Source organism: Taudactylus pleione, unplaced genomic scaffold (assembly GCF_031769625.1).
Source record: "Taudactylus pleione unplaced genomic scaffold, aTauple2 ptg000019l, whole genome shotgun sequence".
Lineage (NCBI taxonomy): Eukaryota > Metazoa > Chordata > Amphibia > Anura > Myobatrachidae > Taudactylus > Taudactylus pleione.
In genome coordinates this window covers 21,480,708-21,504,763 of record NW_028284421.1, presented here as the reverse complement: position 1 = coordinate 21,504,763, position 24,056 = coordinate 21,480,708, and the positions used below count along the sequence as shown (strand labels likewise).

Below are 24,056 nucleotides of genomic sequence, written 5' to 3'. Positions count from 1 at the left end.
AGGCATCGCAACCACCACCACACTTGGACTCTCCTTGGGGATTTGTGATATCTTCTTAGAAAGCACAGTTCTTCGCTGTGCTTTTGCCAGCTTAACTCTTTTGATTTTTTTAGTGGGAGGAGGGCTTCCATCGTCATGTGAAGCTGAACCACTAGTCATGAACATACTAGGGATCGACCTTAGCCGTTCCTTGCCACTCCGTGTCGTAAATGGCATATTGGCAAGTTTACGTTTCTCTTCAGCTGATTTAAATGTCTTTTTCAAGGTCATTTTCCTGAACTTTGCCATTTGGGATTGTATGTGCCCTCTACTATGACATTGGGCATCGGCCTTGGCAGACGACGTTGATGGCATGTTATCGTCTATGTCATGACTAGTGGCAGCAGCTTCAGCACTAGGAGGAAGTGGTTCTTGATCTTTCTCTATTTTATTTTTATCGGAGAAAGTTTGGTCCTCCATTTATGTTATATCGATTTGATATATACGTGCGGCTAAACACAGAAAATAATTTTTTTTTTGGTTTGGACTGGAGTGTACTTTGGGGGTTACAGCACCCTTTAACGGTCAAGCCAGCCGGCCCTTTACTTATGACACAGGCGCACTCTTGGCACTACTTTGTTGATGCACGTGCGGCTACTGCGCACACAATTCACAAACACAGAAAATAATTTTTTTTTTGGTTTGGACTGGAGTGTACTTTCGGGGGTTACAGCACCCTTAACGGTCAAGCCAGCCGGCCCTTTACTTATGACACAGGCGCACGTTTGGCACTACTTTGTTGATGCACGTGCGGCTACTGCGCACACAATTCACAAACACAGAAAATAATTTTTTTTTTGGTTTGGACTGGAGTGTACTTTCGGGGGTTACAGCACCCTTAACGGTCAAGCCAGCCGGCCCTTTACTTATGACACAGGCGCACGTTTGGCACTACTTTGTTGATGCACGTGCGGCTACTGCGCACACAATTCACAAACACAGAAAATAATTTTTTTTTTGGTTTGGACTGGAGTGTACTTTCGGGGGTTACAGCACCCTTAACGGTCAAGCCAGCCGGCCCTTTACTTATGACACAGGCGCACGTTTGGCACTACTTTGTTGATGCACGTGCGGCTACTGCGCACACAATTCACAAACACAGAAAATATATTATTTTTTTAGCACTTGGGGGGAGCACCCCTGATGGACAGAGCACCCCCTGGACAACACTACAGCACCCCTTTAGGACTGGGACACTGCACAGGACTTTGGAGTGGACACAGCCCCTATGGAGAACTGACTGCACAACACAGTCCAGCCAGCCCCTATGGACTTTGAAGTAGTGGACACAGCCCCTATTAACAACAGCAGCACAGCACAACACAGCCAGCCCCTATGGACTTTGAAGTAGTGGACAACAGCAGCACTACACTACACTACACAGCCCTAACTCCCACCCTCCCTCTTCACTGTCCACAGCCGAGTGAGAAAATGGCGCCGACGTGGGTACCTTATATAGGATCCAAAACCCGCGAGACTCGGAAGGCGGGAAGATGACGTTTTGCCTCGATTTCAGAATCCGAGTCAGGCGGGAAAAGTCGAGCCTGACTCGGATCGGACTCGGATCGGGGGGGTTCGGATTTCAGAAATCCGAACCCGCTCACCCCTAATATATATATATATATATATATATATATATATATATATATATATATATATATATATATATATATATGGGATGTGCAGGCTCGGATAGGTTCGAGTTTGCACGTGGAGTTCGGATTCTTCCCTCCAAAAAAAAAAACGGAACTCAGAAAGAGGCAAAACGTCATCTTGCATGGACGAACATCATCATTCCTGGACTTAGGAATGATGATGTTCGTCCATGCAAGATGACGTTTTGCCTCTTTCTGAGTTCCGTTTTTTTGGAGGGAAAAATCCGAACTCCACGTGCAAGCTCGAACCTATCCGAGCCTGCACATCCCTAATATAATATAATATAATATAATTATATATATATATATATATATATATATATACATACACACACACACACACACATATATATATATATACACACACACACACATATATACATACATACACACACACATACATACACATGCATAGATATAAACACACACACACAGACATACACTGCTGGTGAATGCGTTATAATGTACCAGATTGAGAACGGCGATGCATTGTAGAAAATACACCATAGTCCTGTGCAGTATAATTCAAGTGCAGTCTGGAACCTGAACCCCAGAGGAGGGTATGGACCCTCAGGCAATGGGGCCCACTGGGGGTTTCCCCTGTACCCCTATGGGCCAGTCCGATCCTACCTGGATCCCAACAAGGTCCCTAGTAACGTGGGCTTGACGTCGGATTTACGTCGCAGGTGGTGTCAAGACACAATTCTAGATGGGAGGCTGCGAAAGTCAGCAGAAATGACTAGATTACAGATTTGATTAACTAACCTAAAACAGTCACAAATAGCAGGTTATTATTGGTTAGCCACTTAGACATTCTGCAGACAGAGCTCAAGTCACATTCTCACAATCAATTTGGATTAGAAAAGAGCCATGAGGGAATAAACTTCTATGTGCCAGTGACTGTAACTCTGTGTGGCCAATTGGCTGGCATGAATATGGGACCCCTCTGAGGTATTTTACTTGGCCCATCAAACAAACAATCTGCCCTATATGGCTGTAACGTTTGCAGCTTTGGCTGCACAACTGAATCGCCCCAAGCTAATCAAGTCAATGTAATAACCCATTACTGGAATAAATATATTCCAGATATCTGTCAGACAGTAAGTTAAAACAACACATTTTAATTAATGAAGAAATAAAAAAAGTTTCATAAAAGTTGGTTAGTATATTCAAATTTTGTTACATTATATTTTAAGGGGGCCATTCAATTAATTTGCGGGAATGTAGCTCCCTTGCTCAGGAGCTATTCAATTAGCCTACTTCCTGTGACAGCCACTTTTTCATGCAATAATGCCCAGGATTAGCCACGTTAAGCAGCAGTTCCTTAGCTATGTGCCAGCCGCAATGTAGCAGTTAGGTTGCAACCAGCCCCAAAGCCCTACTGAACATGGATTTCTGCTCGTACCACAGGAGGGTGCGAGCAGAAATCTGCAATAAGTGCAGCCTCGGAGATTAGTCACGGAATGTAATTGAATAGTTCCCGGGGAATTAGCCCTGGATCTAAATTCCTGTGAATTAATTGATTCGCCCTGTAAAGCTGGCCACACATCTACAGATTATCTGTCCAACCAGCCAACCAGTTGGTTGGTTGGAACGAAAATCTGGTAAGGTATGAAAGCAAATGACAATCAGCAACTTGCTCCCAAACACAGGAAAATGGACAAAAACTGTTGTTTGAACAAATTGTTTACATCAAACATTTAACACACTTATCTGACGACCATTTTCATCTGTTTTCTGGTATTTAGGAGCAGATTGCTGATCATCATTTACTCCCGTACGTTACCAGATTTTCATTCCAACCAGTCAACTTAGTTGGCTGGTTGGACAGATAATCTTTAGATGTGTGGCCAGCTTAACTGTATTCATTTTTTTTGCACATATGCAATACTAGCTGATGTACCCTGTTTCACCCTGGTAGACCTTAGATATTTACGGCTTCCATCCCACCACTCCAATAACACATTAATCCTTCACCTCTATGGTAATGCATCACTGCTACAGTAAGTAATTACCTTCCTTCACATGTGTACTAACACATTCCACTCCCTCACCTCTGTAGTAACAACTCTCCCTCCCTCGCCAGTGTTGTAACACATTCAACATTCCACTCCCTCGCCTTTGTAGAAATAAAAACCCTCCCTCACACCTGTAGTAACACATTACCACGGCTCACCCCTGTAGTAACACATTCCCCTCCCTCGCCCATGTTGTAACACATTTCCATTCCTTCACCCCATAGTAACACATTTGACATTACCCTCCCTCACTTGTGTAGTAACATTTTCCTCTCTCACATCTGTAGTAACACATTCCCTTCCCTCACTATTCAAATAGAGGAGCCACACCAACTGCCAGTGATGTTTGACAGCACCTGGGATGACAGTTGGAGGCATATCCAATTAGAGGCAAAGTTTTCGCCTGTCCGACTGTTCGCTTCATTCGCCTGTTTCAGAGGCAAAATTTATTCAGTGCTCGTCCCCGCTTTTCGCCTAATTCAATTGCACGAATAGTACTGAAAGAATTGGGGAAATCAGTCTGTACCCCAGAAAAAGATATATTAATATAGGGAATCAATATAGATGTGTACTAATAGCCCTACTAAAACTATTTTGCGTACTTAAGTTGTGTAAATTGCTTGCTATTAGCATCTAGGTAAAAGTGGTTAAGAATTGCATAAAGCTGTATTTTTTGATGAAAATAATTAGTCCAGTCAAATTTGGGGTGCTTGAAAATGGGTGCTAGCATATTTTTAATGTCTCTAAAGTGAACTTTTAAAAAACCTGAAAAAGCCACCTGCTGCATGCACCTGCAATCCCCAAAACACCTGACCCATACTTGGGGACCCCCAAGAAGTCTATTTCGATATCTTTAATCAGTGATCGCGGTGAGCGACAAAATTTGTGGGTCCCAGGGACCCACCACTTTAAAAAAATGGGGTCCTACCTGACCATTTCTGAGTCCCGTCATAATTTATGTTTTAGAGCTCCCCATGTGTCTCAGACCTCCCCACATGCCACCACACATCCCCACATGCCCCTAAAATGCAGATCTGACACCCCCAAAAGCCTCTTAAATGCATGTTTTAATGCCTCCATGATCTTTCAGGTAATGACTTTCCACCTGTGCAGTGCCCCCAGGAGAGGTCCCCCTGTGCAGTGCCCCCAGGAGAGGTCCCCCTGTGCAGTGCCCCCAGGAGAGGTCCCCCTGTGCAGTGAGCAGTTCAATGAAGGTATCTGCCCCCCTAATAGGTGTGAGTGACCTGGGCATTAGGCCCAAGCCACTAAAGGGCAAATACGTGGGCCCTCTAGTGACCTGGGCCTAATGCCCAAGTTACACACCTATTTGGGGGGCATATACCTTCAATTGGGCCTACTACCCCCTATGTTGCCCGGGCCTTGTGCCCGCCTAGAGACCCACAGGCCTATTGCCTGAATTCATCCCACGGGCCTAGTGCCCGACAACCCTGGTGGTCTAGGAAGGAGTGAAAAAAGACCGGTGGCCCAAGGCCGCCTACCGGTACTGTGGAAGAGGCTGCGGGGGGGGGAAGCTTCGTTAGCTCTTTTGCTTTCCTCCCCCACAGTCCTCTTCGGTCCTCAGCTTCAGTCTTCTGCCACTGGCCAGCAGCACCGCCTCTTCCCCAGGGACTTTAAAAAGTGGGTCCCCAATATGGGGTAAAATACGCGCTATAGCGCGTATTTACGAACACTGTTAATGTTTATCCCCCCGCTTTTAAAATTTTCACCCCAAAAATAACATGTCCTTCTTGGGGTGTTCTTAGGTTTTTTTTTTTTTTTTCAGATTTGACCTTTGGGGGGCTGTCCCAAGGGGTCTGAGTTGTTTCCCCACGGTTGCACCCCAAAATAAAGATTTTGCATTTCTTTTCACCAGCTATTGATTGGAGAATCATTTTTGGAGAATTGTTTCCACTTAGGCGAAATTGTCCTGGAATTGAATTTGGCGAATTTTTTTTAGGCGGACTTTTCGCAGAAAAAACAGGCGAATATGGCTTTTCGCCTCTAATTGAATTCCCCTCTTGGTGTTTAAATATGAACTGTACTACAGCACGAATGAGACAGTCAGGGAGGACATTGCACAGGGGGGAGGCAACATTTTAGACCTGGAGTAAAATTTTAAAAAATCCCTTAAGGTGCGTATTGAACGATTACGACATCGTAATCGTTCATTAATCGTGCAGTAAAATGCCAGCAATGACCAGCAATGCACGCTCCTGCTGGTCGTTGTCGGCATCTGTCATCGCCTGAACATGCAGGCCAACCTGTCGATGGTGACAGGTTGTGCATGTTCACGGATGAGAGAGGGTAGGCAGGATGAAGAACGATTTCACGATTACAATGTTGTAATCGTACAGTCATTCCACTCTCGTGTAGTGGATACGCACCTTTAGTGTGCACCAATGTCATGGAAGGAATATACTCCCCAATTTTCATGTTTCTAGGTCCAGGGGCTTGGGCTGGGTGTTGATGAGTCAGTCAGGATATATGGGGGCAGATGTACTAATAGCGTTCCCGCTAAGCTGTTTCAGCGGGGCGCCGCGCCCTGCCCTATTTCTAAAGAGCAGAAAGCACCCTGCTCTCTGGCACGGTGCCACGCTGAAACAGCCTGCGGGTTCTGTCCCCTCCCGCGGGCCGCAGTGTCCCGCGGGTGGGGAAAACGGCGGTGCCACGGTCACCGCCAGTAAATGGACACATTCACATGGATCGCAAACTGCTGATCTTCTGGAATATTTAGGTACAAGTCTCTAGAGCAGTGGTGTCAAACTTGGGCCATCCAGCTGCAGTGGAACTACACATCCCTGCATGCACTGCCACCGTTTTCCTATTAGGGCATGCTAAAACTGTGGCAGGACATGCTGGGATATGTAGTCCACAACAGCTGTATGGCCATAAGTTTGACAACCCTGCTCTAGAGTTTACAGAGAATGGTGCACAAAACAAAAGAAAAAAATAGTGAGTAGCAGCAGAGGGAGAAAACACCTCATTAATGAGAGGTCAAAGAAGAATGGCCAGACTGGTTCAAGCTGACAGGAAAGCAACTGTAAACGGAAATATCAAATGTGATCACACCACACACTGATTGCAAGATAACAATACCAGTGATGCACTTAGGAGTATTTCTGGGTAACACCCCCCCCCCCCGTACTTGAATCGCCACCTCCTGTTGCCGATAGCAGCATGCTCCACACGCTGCCATTGCTGGCCATTGAGAATGCAGGGGGTATGGCTACTCTGCACAGAACCCACCCCCCAGCACCATCCAGGTGAGCTGCGCTGTTGGACACTATTTACTGGTCCCTTCTGCTGTGTGCAGCAGATGAAACAGTGAGAAGAGTGTATTAACTAAGCACCAACTGCTCAATCTGCCAGCAACATGAAGACTCTTAAGTGGGGTATACACTTGGCCGACGGCACCACCGACCAACTCACCCAGCGACTGATTTTGGTAAGCATACACACATACCAATCGGCTGCACAATATGACTGGCCAGACATCACAACTGGGTAGGCTTTTAATTGTGATGTCATTGTCACTGGTTCCTGTGGCCAGCATATGGGCAGGTCAGTCATCTGTACACACCTGCAGATGTGAACAATATATTTGAAACCTGCGAATATATTGCCTAGTGTTTACCCAGCATTACAAAGTAACAAGGAACAGTCAGCAGGTGTAGGATAGAGCAGACTGACAGGCAGGATTTTCCTCCTTCCCTGCTAACAACATAAGTAGATTTGTTCCTTAGGTTCTCTCTCTACCTGTCTCCTCATATATTCCTTCCTCCCATCACTATGTATGTATGTATGTATGTAAATCTCTTTTTGTATGGCTCTTATTTCTTGCCCACCTCATGCCTACCCAAAGAAGCAGTATGAAATACCGCCGGCCGCGAGTTCGAATCCCGGCAGCGGCAGCTGGACAGCGCTGGAAATCCCGATCGTCCGTAGGCGAGTACTTACTAACCTAACCCCCCTAACCCTCCTTAGGGGTGCCTAACCCTAACCTCCCCCCCCTTGTGCCTAACCCTAATCCCCCCTCTAAGTGCCTAAACCCGCTGCCTAAACCTAAGTCCCCCGGGGTAGTGCCTAACCCCAAGCCTCCCTTCCCCTAGCCGAACCCTAACCTTCCCGGGGGGGGGGTGGTGTTCCTGACCCTGAGCCTCCCTTCCCCTAGCCTAACCCTCCGGGGGTGGGGGGGGGAGGGGGGGGTGCCTAACCCTAAATCCCCCCCCCGGGAGCCCCACACCTAACCCTGCGTCGGAAAAATTACAGGCGTCCAGATTTAGACGCCTGTCATTTAACCCTCGCCAGGATAAAGCAGTCGGGAATCCGGCTGTCGGGCTTACGTCAGCTGGCTTCCCGATTGCATCCCCTGCCCAATCGTCCCCCGGCCTTTTATTTATGAATTTGTTCTTTTCTTACTCCTCCTTCTGTGTATATTTGTCTTCTCCTCTCAGCTCATCTGCATCACAGGGCCCCTTCGAGCACTACTACAATGCCCTCTTGAGATCAGCAACTGTGCTAGTGTAGGTTGAATTTATTTAAAACAACAAAACAATTTTAACATATATTTGTAATTTCACCATTTCAATCTCTAACAAATAACCTGAAGTGGAGGATAAGAAAGCATGAGTACAACTGATCCTGTATGTGTAGTTATATATGTATCTGTAATATAATTACTATTTTTAATAATATATAGACAGAAGTCTAAATTTAACCCGAGGCACATCATGTGCACTGCATATAAAACCCAAGAATGCATAAACAGTAAACATTAACAGTGAGTAATGTATCTGGCTCTCAAGGGCTTACAAGTGAAACTAAACTACTCAATAAACACAAGTATTAGCTTACAGATCAATCAAGTAGAGAAGAATATTAAAAAAGAAAATAAACATAAAACCTTTAAAATAAAAGGCCATACATTGTGACAGGAATTATATACACCTTAATGTTATTTTATTTTTAATATAAAAAAATGGATAAAATAAAGTTTGGACAAAAGCATACAAACTTTCCATATCTGGAATATTGCCAGAATTCGCCCCTCCCTCCCTCTCAATGCTACCAAAACACTTGTTCATTCCTTCATCATCTCTCGCCTTGATTACTGCAACCTTCTTCTCTCTGTTCTTCGCTTCAACCCCCACCCTCCTCTCCAATCTCTTTTTAACGCTCGTGAGAGTGGCTTGAGTCTATCTCAACGTTCCCCCTCTGCCAAGCCCTCCACTGGCTCCCCAGCGCCTACGTAATCCAGTTTAAACTCCTCCCCTATAAAGCTGTCTTTTCCCCCACTCCCACCTCCAAGATTGATCCAGCACTGCACCTACCCTATGGAACACTCTCCCTCGTTCTGTTAGACTCTCCTTCCAACATTCAATGCCTCAAACAATCCCGCAGTACACACTTCTTCATTCTAGCCTACCAGATCTCAGGCAGATACAGTATTCCCAACCTTAGCCTTTCTTTCTCCCTATAACCTCATGACTCCACCTTCCCTATTAGAATGTAAGCTCTTGGAAGTAGGGCCATGACTCCTCTGGTTTCATGCCTCCCCCTACGCTCAGTAACTCAGCCAATAGATATACACTGCAACTATGCCTACACTTGTAAATATTTTATTATGCTAGTTTCTGGCTATATTTACCCTGCCTATAATCTTCTGCTATTAACTGCGCAGCAAAAATTTGTGGTGCCTGATAAATAATGCTAATATAAACTATTTTTGTGCTCTGCAATCCATCATGTTATGCTCACTAAACATGCTTATATACTTTCGGTAATTAAAACACTTTTCTCATCAAATATAAAACATTTAAAACACAGGGGGCGATTCAATTGCTTTGCACGCCCCCTGCTGGGAGTCTATACGAATAGCCGCCCAAACATAGGAATTCAATTGTTTTTCCATTCGGGAGCCCATTAGTATTTAACACGGCTAAAAGGACCAGGTTTAGCAGCGCAAAGTAGCTAAACCCTTCTAAAGAAGTAGTTAGAGCGCCCAAACAATGGACTTGGCACACATTTCTTCTCGCACCTCAGGAGGCTGCAAGGTGCGAGAAGAAATGTGTCTGAAAGGAGCAACGAATTGCGCCCAATCGTATTGATGCCCAGCGGGTGTGAACAAAACATTTGAAACACCCCAAAGAATGAGAAGATACTTTGGGTATTACAGTTTAAAAAAAAAAATACACCAAAAAAACAAAACAGAAAACAATTAATAGCAATTTATATCTCCAACAGAGTCACAAGTCATGAAGTGTGCATTGACAAGATGGCAACAGTTTGTAATGACATAGATGTGTGCTTATCTCTGGGACTTGTTGTGTCACATTCCAACTGAGAAGCTATATTAAAAACAAGGTCTAAATTTATTTCCAGACCTGTAGTGACAATTTAAAGCAGGATTAGGCAATCTTTATCTCTGCGGTTGCAGTGAAACAACAAGCTACAGCTAGAGGAAACGTTTTTGCTGGCCTCCTATAAGTTATAGCTGACTCACAATAAGAGGGTTTTTTTTAGAGACACACATTACTGTTCCAATAACAACTTTACTAGTCACTGACCAACATTGTTCTTAGGTGTCAACTCAATTAAATGTGAGAAGGGGGAGAGTTGCCGTTGCAACGGTTTAGAAACGCCGGCAATGGCAGCCGAACTGTCCATAAATTCTTATTGTTGACTGGACTGATTAGATTTCTATCAGAAATGATAGATTTAATTTAAAGAACCCTTGACTTATGAAAAACCATTGGCATACACACAGATTTTTTTTTACTGATCTCAGAGTGAAAAGGGGATGGTGGGCAGCAGCAAATGTATAAAGGGTACGGTTTAGAAATTGTAATTCCTTTGGGGGACGATATGCCTTTGAAGATATGTACGTTTCATTCTCCTATAAAAAGGCAGTCATGTTATTACAGGCGTTACCATATCTGTTTTGACTCTGTATTGTACTGCATCTTTTAGTTATTTTTGTTTACATATGTATTGTAACATTCTGTACTAAATTGCATTCTCTCACACATATATATATATATACACATACATATACATATATATATACATACACACACACACACACACACACGCATTTCTATCACGTTCATGAAATATTAAGAAACTTTTGATACACAGATACACGGTGCTTTAAAGGTGAGAATTTCATTTTAATTTCTATTTCTTATTTTTTGTCACAACAGTTCTGTTCCTTGAAAAGAGAATATGAAAAAGAGACCACAATTATGTCTATTGCAAAATGACAAACTGCAAATTATAACTTATCGATAATTTTGTTTCTTCTAAATACTTCATGGCAGCCTTACCCTTGAGATTACATCCCTTTCCCTTAGATTATACAGGAAGTTTTTTCCCTCCAGGTATATAGGCTCCCTCCTCCTAACGTCTTTTGTATATCGCCTAAACTTTAGGGAAAGAACACATAAGGGAGGGTAAGTTATAGGCTGCCATGAAGTATTTTGAAGAAACAAAATTATCGGTAAAGGTGCATGCACACGTAACTATTTTTTTAACAACGTAGTTATCGTTCAAAATATCGTTCAATTTCTGAGTTATAATCGTTCAAGCGCACCCCCGTTTGTAGTTATCGTTCATCATCCACTTCAGACTGTCCAACATAACGATTTTCATTAAGGGAAAGAACATTTTTCGTTCATAGTTTTAAAAATCGTTCATTACACTTCAAAAATCCTTCACTTTTTCAAGGGGAAATCTGAACGAAAATCGTTGGCTACAAAATTGTTACGTGTGTATGCACTTCACTTTAAGTTATAATTTGCAGTTTTCTTCTTCCTACTTCATGGCAGCCTTACCCTTGAGATATACCAAAGCATAACTATATGGGAGGGAAATAGTTTATTGCAAAAATCATTCTTAAATTACTGAATTTATTTAAGCCACTGCCCCGCTGAGGACATGACTTCCAAAGTGGGCTTCTGAAACATCCAAAGCATGAACAGATGACCAGATAGCTGCTGCACAGATGTCTTTCACAGATACTTCAGCCTTTTTTGCCCATGAAGCCTCAATGACCCTGGTCGAGTGAGTCTTAAGAATTTCTGGACCGTTATGCCCATTTTCTGTATACACAAAAGTAATTAATTGTTTGATCCATCTTGTAATTGTCTGTTTCGTAGGTGCCCCACCTTTCCTTGCACCTGTATTCAGGACAAACAAATGTTTAGTCTTCTGAAATGCTTTAACTCGGTCTAGATCAGGGATGGGGAACCTCAGGCCCGGGGGCCGTATAAGGCCCGCGGAATCATTTGGTCTGGCCCTAGGAGCTTTTTTCTGCTCGTCTCATCTGGCTACCAGGGTGCCTAGAGTAGCAACATGCAGCCAGAATCTATGCAGAAGTGCCGCCTGGAGCATCCTTAGGATGCTTCAGACGGTCACACCGCTGCCTTTACAGCTCCCCCGGAGCATCCTGAGGATGCTCGGGGCATTGCTGTAATCACCGGTAATTGTGGCCCCCTGTGGCACATGGAGGGGGTGTGGCCAGCACGGGCCCACAAATAAGGTTATATATATCAAAATGGCCCTTATCAGAAAAAGGTTCCCTACCCCTGGTCTAAATAGACAGAAATCCCCCGCACCAGATCTAACATATGCAGTCTCTAACCCTCATTTTTTAGTTATGGAAAAAATGAAGTAAAGTAATTTCTTGATTTAGATGAAAATTTGATACCACTTTTGGCAAGAAACTTGGATTTGTCCTGAGGTCAACTTTACCCCGCAGAATATTCAAATAGGACTCTTTTGCCCAGAATGCTTGAAGGTCACCAATTCTTCTTGCTGAAGTGATAGCGGAAAGGAAAAACTACTTTCCAAGTCAGTAGTTTTATCGGAAATTCATGCAATGGTTCGAACGGAGCCCTCGTTAATGAATTTAAAATCAGGTTCAAATCCCACCAGGCTAAGGTCGATCTCACTTGATGTCGTACTCTTAATTGCTTGGCAGAAGATTTTCTTCAAATAATCTCCTATCCAACAAAATACTGTACTTAATGCTGCCATTTGCACCATAATGGTTGAAGTCGCTAAATCTTTTTCAAACCCATCATGTAAGAACTCCAGTACTTGCGGTGTATTAGCCTTCATCACGTCAAGTCTTGATCCGGCCCAAAAAATAAAATGTTTTCCAGATTCTATAATCGATATCTGAAGATACTCTCTTCCACTACCATCTTTACTGTCGGGAACCACGCTCTTCTTGGCCAAAAAGGAAGCACCATTATCACCATTACCCTCTCTTCTCTGCTTTTCCTAGGATACGGTGGGAACACATAACCCAGTTTGCACCTCCATGGTAGAGAGAACGTGGCTACTCCGCTTGTTTGCGGTAGGTGGTATCTGGAAAAGAAACGTGGTACCTTTGTGTTCTGATGAGTTGCCATCAAATCTGTGGACGACCAAATGTGTTCACTAGTTTCTGGAAAACTTGGACATTCAATTCCCATTCTCATAGTAGTAGCACCTTGTGTCTGCTGAGAAAATCTGCAATTACATTGTCCTCAGAGAGTCTAGATGTTTTTCTGCCCATTTTAGAATTGTTGACACTTCTTCCATTAGGACTCGACTTATGGTCCTAGCTTGAGGATTCAGATATGCCACTATGGATATATGGTCTGAAAATACCTTTAGATGTTTTCCTTTTAATTGATCTTGGAAACCTTCTATAGCACTCCAAACCGCCCACATTTCCTTTTGATTTGAAGAAATTGACCTTTGGCATTCCAGAGTCCGTGCAGATTGTGTGTTAACTCAGCTCCCCATCCTGTCGTCGGTAGTTAAAACCAAACACTGCTTTTCTGACAATGTTGTTGTTCTGGAATTTATTTCTGTAAGTATCCACCAATTTGGAGAATCTCTGGTATCTTGATGTAAATTTATCTGGTAAGATAGATAAAATCCTCTCTTGCTGTACCGAAGTAGGTTCCATTGTAACTTCCTCATTCTCCATCTTGCCCACAGTATTGTATCTATTGTAGATGATATTTCCAATAGGCCTAGACGTAACTGTATTCTGCCGCATACCTGAACTAAGGCAGCCAATCTTCGGATTTTTGCACATCTTTCTTCTAGTAATAGATTATATTTAGGAGCAGTATTCTCCCCAGGCTGCTTTTTGCATCCCCATCGCCCGGCAGAAAGCCTAACGCCGGCACTTCCCCTTGCCCCAATGCACCGCGTCCCCGATCACCCTCAACATGTCCTTGTTGACACACACTTTGAGAGCGGAACCAATGTGTCACTTCCAGGAGAACCTGCTGGCAGTTGCACCGTCCCCACGTGCAGCAGGCTCCGGCTCTGTTTTCTGCGGGAACTTCTTGTTGTTAACCCCAGTGCTGCTGCCCATGTGGAGTCGGCGCAATCAGCTGTCGGGTAACAAGTTGCTGCTGCGCTGTGTTACACACAGTCACCTGTAGCGCCGGATCGCGGTGTAATGTGGGGACACCAGGCTTTACTATGCTGGAAGCAGTAGCATAGTCTGATGTTACTTCCACTCCAGTATTACTGCTGACGCGCATGGGGTATTCATTATGTTCATTAAATAGCTACACAACTTGCTGTAAGCTCTCTGTTCCCATGCAAACTAGTGCTGTCTTGTTTCAGATAGATGTGCTAAATACCCTGAAGCTCTTATATACAGCTAATACATACATGTTTTTTCATATATGCATAATGTGCTGTAAAACCATTGAGTTCTGGTGTAATCACTTTAGTGTTAATAAGGAAAACTTATACTTCATAAGGAATAATGACTTGGGGGAGACAGGGGCATATTTCTACTGGCCCATGTGCCATTTTTCCACAGTGTCTCCCCCAAAAAACTGTGGGGACAGTATTTGGGAGCCTGAAAGTGGGGCCAGTATCTGTGGAGCTGTACAAAAAAAATATATTCTGTGTAGCCTGCACGTGGGGACAGTATCTGAGGGTTGTATTAATAATAATTTCTTTGGTGCCAGCAAGTGAGGACTCTAAAAAGAGGAGTATAATTAATATATAAATGTTATTTCAAGTTTAAATCATTATAATGTCAGGATTTAAAACATTTTATTATTGCGACGGCCCCAACCCAGCTACTTCTTGATGCCACCCGCCTGGAAAAATGTTCTGGGGAGAACACTGTGGAGTATCTATCTGTACACCCAGAAATTGTATTTGTTGTGATGGGATTAAATGATTTTTCCCAATTTATTATCCAGCTGTGATACTGCAGAAACTTTATGGTTCCATGACCGGTTTCTCTCACTACTTCTGCTGAGTTTCCAATAGATTATCCAGATATGGCCATACTGCTATACCTTGTGTTCTTAGGCAAAACATAAGAGTCACCAGCACCTTTGTGAAGTGTCCAAACCTAATGGTAGGCAAGTATATTGGAGAGGTTTTCCTTATACTTTTCTTTACTCTGACATATTTGTTCAAATGTCAGAGATCCAAGACGGTTCGGAATCCTCCGGTCGCTTTTTCTACGAGAAAAATTGGAGGATAAAAACCTCTCTTCTCTTCTAACTGTGGGACAACTTCCACCACTTCTGAGCTGAGCAATTTTCTTATACTGAAGAAGAAACTATAAATAAATATAGTAAAGGGTGTTCTGACAAGTTGCTGCACCAAGCAGCTGCAAAACAGAGGTAGTCAGTCATTCTCCCAAGAAGTAAAACAAAGAATATATGCAGCGCTCGAGAATTACAATGTGTATAAAATTTAATGAGTGTCACATAAATACACACAAAAAATAAACAATGAATTCATAATAAATGATATGCATATACTAAAACAGCAATATGTGAATTCTGGAAAGGCATACACGTATTACACCCTGTAGGCACTGTTATATACGATGGATATATCAAAGCACCAAGATATAAATCTCTTAGATTCATCTGTGACAAATTGGAGCCGAGCAGTGGCGATTTTAGTGAAGTAAAGTCACAAAAAAAAAAAGAAGAAGGAGCAAGGGGAAGCATTGCTATCAGGAATTAAAAAAACAAAATAACCATTGGAACACAATTGAATGATTTCCATTCAATGGTGGCCAACATCGTGCCTCCACCATTGAATAGTAAAACACCTCCATCAGATGGTTAGTAACCATCAGATTCAGATGTCCAACCTACACTGAACATGCAGGCGGACTCCAGCCACCACTCCTACACCGTGAAGAGCTCCCTATCCAGTGTGATGTTCTCGCTCAGCCACACGTCCTCGTTGATCAGGAGGCACCTCCCAAGGAAGTCAGCGCTGTTCTCGGACAGGGGCACCAGGACAAGGAAGCTCAATAGGAAGCCCAGGAAAATAAGAGTTATGGTAGACTTACCATTGATAGCTCTTTCTTTGAGGTCCATAGGGTCCACAGGGATACCATGGGGTAATGTGGTTGGAGGCACTAAACAGTTAAAGCTTTCAGATCCCAGAACAACTTGGGTCCTTCTCCATATATACCCTGCCCCCAGCCACAGGCCTTCAGTTTTGTAAATAAGCCTCAAGGCAGGAGAAGGAAAGAGGAGAAGGAAGAACAATCGTACACCAGAAACACTCTCACACAAGATGACAAGATGATCTGTGACCGAAAGAAAAAATACCAAAATGCAGCCAGGTGCTTCAGGGTGGGTGCCCTGTGGAACCTATGGACCTTGAAGAAAAAGAGTTATCAATGGTAAGTCTACCATAACTCTAATTTTCTTCTTCAGGGTTCATAGGGATCCACAGGGGATGTCCTAAAGCAGTTCCCCTAAAGCAGGGCTTGACAACATTTTTCTAAAATCTAGAAGCCAGGATGAAACTGTAGGAGCCAGACCACCGTCCCCCCAAAAAAATTACAGGAGTGAGGAGCACAGCTGTGTGTGTTATGCAACTGTTATACACACTATACTAGTCCACAAAATGTACACAAAATGGATATAGTATAATGGAGGCCCCCTCACTGCACAGCTCCCCCGGGGCCACATTCCTGAGCACTTACCCCCCAGGCAACCAACCCCCACAGCCACACTACTGAGGAGGTACCCCCAAGCAAAACACCGCTCTGCAGCGACATTGCTGTGCAGCTTCTCCCCGGGCAAACAACCCCCTTCCCCTGCGGTTACATTACTGAGCAGCTAGCGCCCCCACCAATAGCCACACAACTAGGGGGGGGGGGTAACCACCGGCAAACAACTCCTTTGCAGCCATGCCGCCCCCGTTGTGGTCGCACCACTATCCCTCTGAAGCCACTCCACAATCCCTGGCCACACATAGACCCTTTTACCGGAGAGCTCTATGCAGCCGGAGTTAGGATACAGCAGACAGCCAGGACGTACAGGAGGATAAGCACAGACTGGGACAGACAGGAGTCACAGCAGGCCCGGGATGGAGAGGATGAGTCAGCGCAGGCCCGGGACAGAGAGGAGGAGCCAGTGCAGGATGGGACGTACAGGAGAAGCCAGCGCAGGCCAGGACGGACAGACAACAGTCACCGCAGGTGACTCTCTGCACATGCACTCCTGTGCATGAAATGACCACTGCAATACTACAGACACTAATCTGCATTGGGGTTGACGAAGGTCTGCTTTCACCCTCCCTGCAAAATCTGGTCGCCATGGCGACCTGGCCCCCAGGAATTGTCAAGCCCTGCCCTAAGGGTGGGGGATGCTCCTGAGCAGAAAGGAGAACTCATCGCCCAAATGAAGCATCCTGAGAGGCAAAAGTATCAAAGATCAAAGGCATAGAACCTAAAAAAAGTGTGGACAGAAGACCACGTGGCTGCCTTGCACAATTGTTCAGCAGAGGCACCACAACTAAATGCCCACGATGACCCTAAAGACCGTGTAGAATGTGCTGTCACCGTGTTTGGGACCGAGAGATCAGCCTGTGTCTACACCCGAGAGATAGTCATACGTAACCATATAGCCAAGGTCTGCTTGTTAGCTGGCCATCCTCGTTTGTGAAAACCATCTAATACAAAAAGAGCATCTGATTGTCTAACAGAGTTTGTATGCTCCACATAGATACGGAGAGCACAAACTACATCCAGGGAGGCTTCACCTACAGAGAGGTCTGGAGCCTGAAAATCTGGAACTAGTGTTTCTTCATTTATATGAAAATGGGACAGTACCTTAGGAAGGTAACCCTACCTTGTATGAAAAACAGATCTAACCTGGTGAAAAATAACAAACAGGGAGTGACAAGAGCGCTGCCAAATCAGAGACTCTGCGTGCAGAAGAGATAGCGAGGAGAAAAAGTGTCTTCGCTGTCAACCATTTCAAGTCTAGAGTCCAGAGATTCAAATGGGGGAGCTTGTAGCCCCTTAAGAACCAAAGACAGATCCCACGGTTCTACCGGTGGGACAAATGGAGGCTGAACTCGCAGAACTCCCTGAAGAAAAATTAGAACATCTGGTAATGAAGCAATCTTTCTCTGGAACCACACTGACAATGCAGAAACCTGCACTCTCAAAGTGGCCAGGCGGAGACCAAGGTCTATCCCAGCCTGGAGAAAAGCCAGTACCCGGAAAATCCTAAACACCTTCATGTCATACTTCCTGTGGGAATACCATTGACCAAAAGAACGTCAAACCATGTAATAGATATAGACAGAGGCAGGTGTCCGTGCTCTAAGCATCGTTTGAATCACAGAGCTGGACAAACCTTTGGCTCTCAAGATGGAAGATTCAAGAGCCACACCGTCAAAGTCAGACGAGGTAGATCCGGATGCAGGCAGGGACCCTGCGTTAACATACCCTGCCATAGAGGAAGACCCTGTCGGTGAACCAATGACGTCTGGGCCAAGCTGGAGCCATTAGTATTACTGTTCTGCCTTCCTGCTTGAATTTCCTGAACACTCTTGGGAGGAGGGAAATTGGAGGAGAGATACCCCAGCTTGAAGTCCCATCTTACGGCCAGTGCATCCAAGAATGCTGCCGATGGGTCTCTGGACCTGGACCAGTACCTGGGGACTTTGTGGTTGTGATGTGATGCCATGAGGTCTATGTCTGGTAGACCCCATTTGTTCCCCAAGAGCTGAAACACTCGCGGGTGGAGAGACCACTCTCAGGCGTGTATGTCCTGACGACTTAGCAAGCCTGCTTCCCAATTGAGGACTCCCGGTATGAATATTGTCAAGATGGCCGGAAGATGACGTTCTGCCCAAATCAGAACCTTTTTTCACTTCCTTCATGGTTGCATGACTTTACGTGCCTCCCTGACGATTGAGATAGGCTAGTGCAGTCGCGTTGTCGGACTGGATCTGGAATGGCTTGCCCTGGAGCAGGTCCTGTGCCATGATAAGTGCTTTGTATACTGCTCGCAGTTCCAGAATGTTTATTGGCAGATTGACTTTCCTGATTTGGCCATCTTCCCTGAAAGGTTTGATGACCTGTCACTGCCTCCCACCCGCAAACACTGGCGTCTGTGGTGAGAAGCACCCAATTTGGAATCCATAATGGCCGCCCTTTGTCTAGATCTTTTTTTAGCCACCACAGGAGGAAGAGACGAACCTCTGGACTGAGAAGGATCCTCTGGGACTTTATTAGCCGATACTGTCCATTCCAACTGAAAAGAATCAATCTTTGCAGAGGCCTGGAATGAAAATAAAAGCTTAGGACTGCCTGAGCAGTCCCCTGTTAGAAAGGTGCGTCTGAATCCTGCCACACCAAACTAACAACTGAAGGCCTGTGGCTGGATATATATGGAGGACGACCCGAGGCATCCTGGGTGCTGAAAGCTTTAACTGTTTGATGCCTGGATCTATCCAACCACATTACCCCATGGTATCCCTGTGAACCCTGAAGAAGAAATATAGGGTACATCGTGCAAAGAGGACATTGCTCATTGCCATGTTCGGCAGCTGGGGAGGGATGCACATTGAGGCTGCAGAAATATGCACAGGTGCCCCAGACCCAGAGACATGCTACTGATAATGCTTACGGTAGCTGCAATACAAATCTCTCATCCATCCTGCCCTTCCTAGCTCATCCCAGTGGCCGGGCCACAGGCAGCTGTAGGGCATCAGTAGTGGTTGTTGTACTTATGAGATGCAGAAGGCTGTGAAGAGATGAAATTGCTCTCGTGGAAATCTGAGGCGTTTCTCTAGTCTATTTAAGCAAGAAAGTTTGTGTGTCTGTTTTTCCTTTATGTATGGCCAGAGTTTTGTACCTACCTCCACCAAATTTGGCATTGTGGTGTAGTTTGACCAGGATTAGCTTTTGGCTAGGTTTAAAGCTTGTAAGGGCCATGAAGGTCTACATGGTGCCCACCAAGTAGGCCGTGGAGTCTCAGATTTGACATTTTTGTTTAAGCAAGTTTGTTAAGGATGTCTTCCAGTGCCTAAAACTGCACTGATCTGAAGGTGCAGGTTGATATGTACACACTGGCCAATGTCGACAATGTGTCGGCCCGATCCGCCAGATCGCTCAACAAATAGTCTACATATCGGCTAATGTGTACCCAGAATTAGATACAAGCAGATAGGGAAACTGCAAGAACAGGTGCATGAATAGTAAGTGGTGTGATCCCAGTTGTAGTTCTGGTATACCCAAGGACAACTTTGGAACTTTTTGCTATACATCAACAACTTTGCTTTTAAGTTTGTAGAGCTACTTATTGCTATTACATATAAATATACTATAGTACTGTTTCTTCTATGTTTGAGATATATATTCACAAAAAGGAATTAATAAGAATCAAGGCAGATTATGAAGAGTGAACATTAATACATAATATCACATCTTTGTTTGGCTCTATTACTGATCTAGACATACCTTACCATTTGTGTTTTCTATTCATTTCACTACTTTGGAGGTACCAAGCCATAGGGAGGCTCAGAGATCCAACTGAGAAAAGCAAGATTGTATCTGATGAGCACAAAAATTATTTTGTTTGGGAATGAATATAATTGTTGTATCACTTTTGTTGTATCACTTTTGATTAACTATTTGTGGCACACATTGTTTTTTGTAATTTTCAATCTATGCATACACACACATTTATTTATTTGGGGAGGTTAATCAATATTAACCAGCCCAAGTGGTATTGTTTTGATTAGCCCCTTTCACACTCACATATTATGCACGCTCAAGTGAGTCTTACTGCAACAAGAAGTATTGATAAAAAGCAATTAATGAATCTACAACATATAACTGCAGTAATAATGCTAATGTGTGCACAGATCACCCGGGCATAAAGATGCCCACTGCTGCCTTCTTACCTGCGTGCAACGACGCATACCTGCGTAAATATCAGTAAAATAAGTGCACATCGGCGGCCATTTCACCCTTGCGGAAGACGGAAGATCTGACCTGCCGAGACTTGGGAGCTCTTCTGAGACGCAGAGCTGTGTATGGACTCGCAATGGCTAATTTATGTACACCCATGTTTAAATGGCGTTTAAACGGACAGACACGCCTGCATTTCTCAGACCACCCCCCCACCACCACCCCCAAAGCTGGCAACCTGTCACTTACTCTGCGATGGATTCCTATGTGCGTCCGTAATCGCAGTGCGATCGCTGCACAGACGCAGTGTGGCTTATATGCATGCGCAATGGCAAACAATCACGCAACTGCGTGCGTAATCGCCTTTGCGCCCATCCCGGAATCAGGTCCTATGTACTTGATCATTGCCGCCACAGATTATCCATTACATTATACAGTGTTATGCTGGGTACGCACTAGAGTAGACTGTGTGCGTATCCAGTGATGGCAGATGCGACATGCACAAAATATCAGGCGGTCCGTACACACTGCACGATCTGGTGTACGACTGCCCGATATATCATTCTCCTGCCGCATTCATGGACATGGTGTCGGCCACCGGATCTTCTGATCTGCCTTGCATGCAAAGCAGATCATAAGATGCGACAAACGACGCTCGGGAGAGGCAATCAACCATACACACTGAGCGATTTGGCTGATATATATTGTTCCGATCCGCGTCAGAATGATAAATCGCTTAGGGTGTACGCACCTTTACACTTCCTGAAATCTACTCGAAAAAGTTGCACACAACTATTTATCTCTATATAGTACACAGCAGATGCCTGGAAACGTTTTGGGAAATCACTGGATAGCCCAGACATGTGACTCCATCTAAGCAAAGTTTTATGATAGAGTTGTAGATATTATCCTTCCGATCTAAAATACAAATTGAGATAACATGAAACAACATCATATCCTACTAGAATGGCAGACTGTTTGCATTGCCCATCCATAGAAAAGACACGATGCAGAAAAAAATAATAAAATGATATACAATATTATATTTACCCACTATCATGACTTATCTAAAATATATTCCATTCTAACAAGCCCCTGGATGTTCACATTCAAAGGGGATATTACTAGTAAATTATTGTAGGTGACTTGCACTTTATATTTTGTGATACTTTTTATGTACTTAAAGTTTGTTAATATCTTTACAGCTTTAACAACCCTTCCTGGCCCCCCCACAACTATATCTGGAAAATCCAGTCCCCATTTAGCTCACACACGATCTGCCAGTGTGTCAGATTGCCATGGGTTTAAACATTCCCGGGAACATGATAATTCTGTGCATGTATTTAAATCCAGAAGCAAACACCCGATCTTAAGGAAGGAGCATTAATCTCAAAAACTAGTTTTGAGCTAAACAAAACAGGAGCAATCATACATATTTAGTATAAAAGTATAGCCCCCTAGGAGTAGGCAAGCATAGCAAATGATACCATCAAGGCCATTTACACAAAAACCGCAATGGTGTCTAACCTTTACAGCAATGTATTACATCTTAGCAGAATCCATATTAACACACTGTTTTTTATCTCCCTTTATACAATCTGGATAAAGAGGTTAAAGTGGCTTCTGACAAAAAGTAACCTGTGCATGAACATGGGGTAGGGAACATAGATTGTAAGCTCCACAAGAGGATGATCATAACAAAAATACGCATGATGATGCCATCTTCTCTTTTGAAGGGGTATGAAAACAATTGCATTGAATGGACTGGAAAATTGAAATTAATTGATCAATGAGATATTTAAAAAATGCTCAGGTTTTCAGCAAATACAACCTAGAATCTTCATGATTTGAACCGTTACGTGGTGCATATTGGGTCTTGCTAGCTCCATTTATGATAAACTTATTTTCTGTTTCACTTAACACAAAACAACCATTTAGTTTTCCAGCATTCAGCTTTGCTCAGTGTATATGAAAACAAGTTTACTAGAATGGTTTTCAAGATCAGGATGCAGAGCTAGATATGTAATCCATCACAATCAAAATCAGCAATGAATTTTTTGGCATTTCATGACAAAGACAAAAAGCTTAAAGAAAGGGAATAAATACTGTAATCATTTCTCTGCACTCTCTCATTACTTATGGTGCATACACACGGTCAGATTTGTCAGATGAATGATTTAAAGATTTGCAAACGATTGAACGATTTTTGACTGCATTAAAAATGAATGGAAATCGTCCAAAACTGACAGCAAACACATCAGATATCAGATATCGTTATCTGAGAAATGGGAACGGCGCATCGTTCAGACATGTCAGATATGAATGATTTTTTAAATCGTTATCGTTCAGATCTGAAGAAAAATCTGACAGTGTGTATGCACCATTACAACATGGTAGGTCTGAGATCCATTATACTAACATAGAAAAAATGTCAGTAAAAAAACTTCTTAAATCATCTGGGTCAACTAGCACCTGGCCCCAGCACATTGGCAAAATTACCCTAGGTATAACTGGACAGTGATATAAAAGCCACCTGCTGTATCATTAGAGTCTGTCTAACAGAACTGCTCACCTTTAGGTGCCTTATTTCATGGTTTAGAGATCGCATCATGATCAGTAATACTGATCTGTATTTAATAAACAATACTGGGAAGACTTTTCCGACCACTCCTGCCAAGTCCCCCATCATAAACATTGCAATGCAGCTGAGGGTTTTTATCCCTTATAAGCAATGCGTAAGGTTACAACACAGGTAGATTATTCTACTTACCTTATAGATCACAGCTGGGAGTGCAGGATCCCTGCTGTCCCCTCGCCCACCGGGGATCTTCGACAGTGGGTGAGGGGCATCAGGAGCACCACAGAGGCCCGGGAATGGGGTGCCTGCAGCACTGGAGCTGGGGACTGCTACTCAAAGGTAAGAGACTACTGCAAAAAGACAAAAAGGGAAGATGGTCATTACACATAAAGGAAACAGCTTTATGGCTGAATCATTTCAGAACTTAAGCAAAACACTACAAGTAAAAAAAAAATATAGCTTAAGTACTAGAACTACTACTACTACCACCACTACAGAAATGTTGAAGTTATAGGTCTGCACCTGGAAGACTAGTTTGTCTTCAGTGA

General features: G+C 43.8%; 1 protein-coding gene across 1 annotated transcript in view; it reads right to left on the bottom strand.

Annotated features, from left to right (window-relative positions):
- Positions 1-24,056, bottom strand: part of OAZ2 (ornithine decarboxylase antizyme 2) — a 49,247-nt gene that overhangs the window by 16,913 nt on the left and 8,278 nt on the right. The window contains exon 2 of the mRNA XM_088445918.1: positions 23,701-23,858. The gene's annotated coding sequence lies outside the window, so the exon portion shown is untranslated. The remainder of the gene's footprint in view (positions 1-23,700; positions 23,859-24,056) is intronic.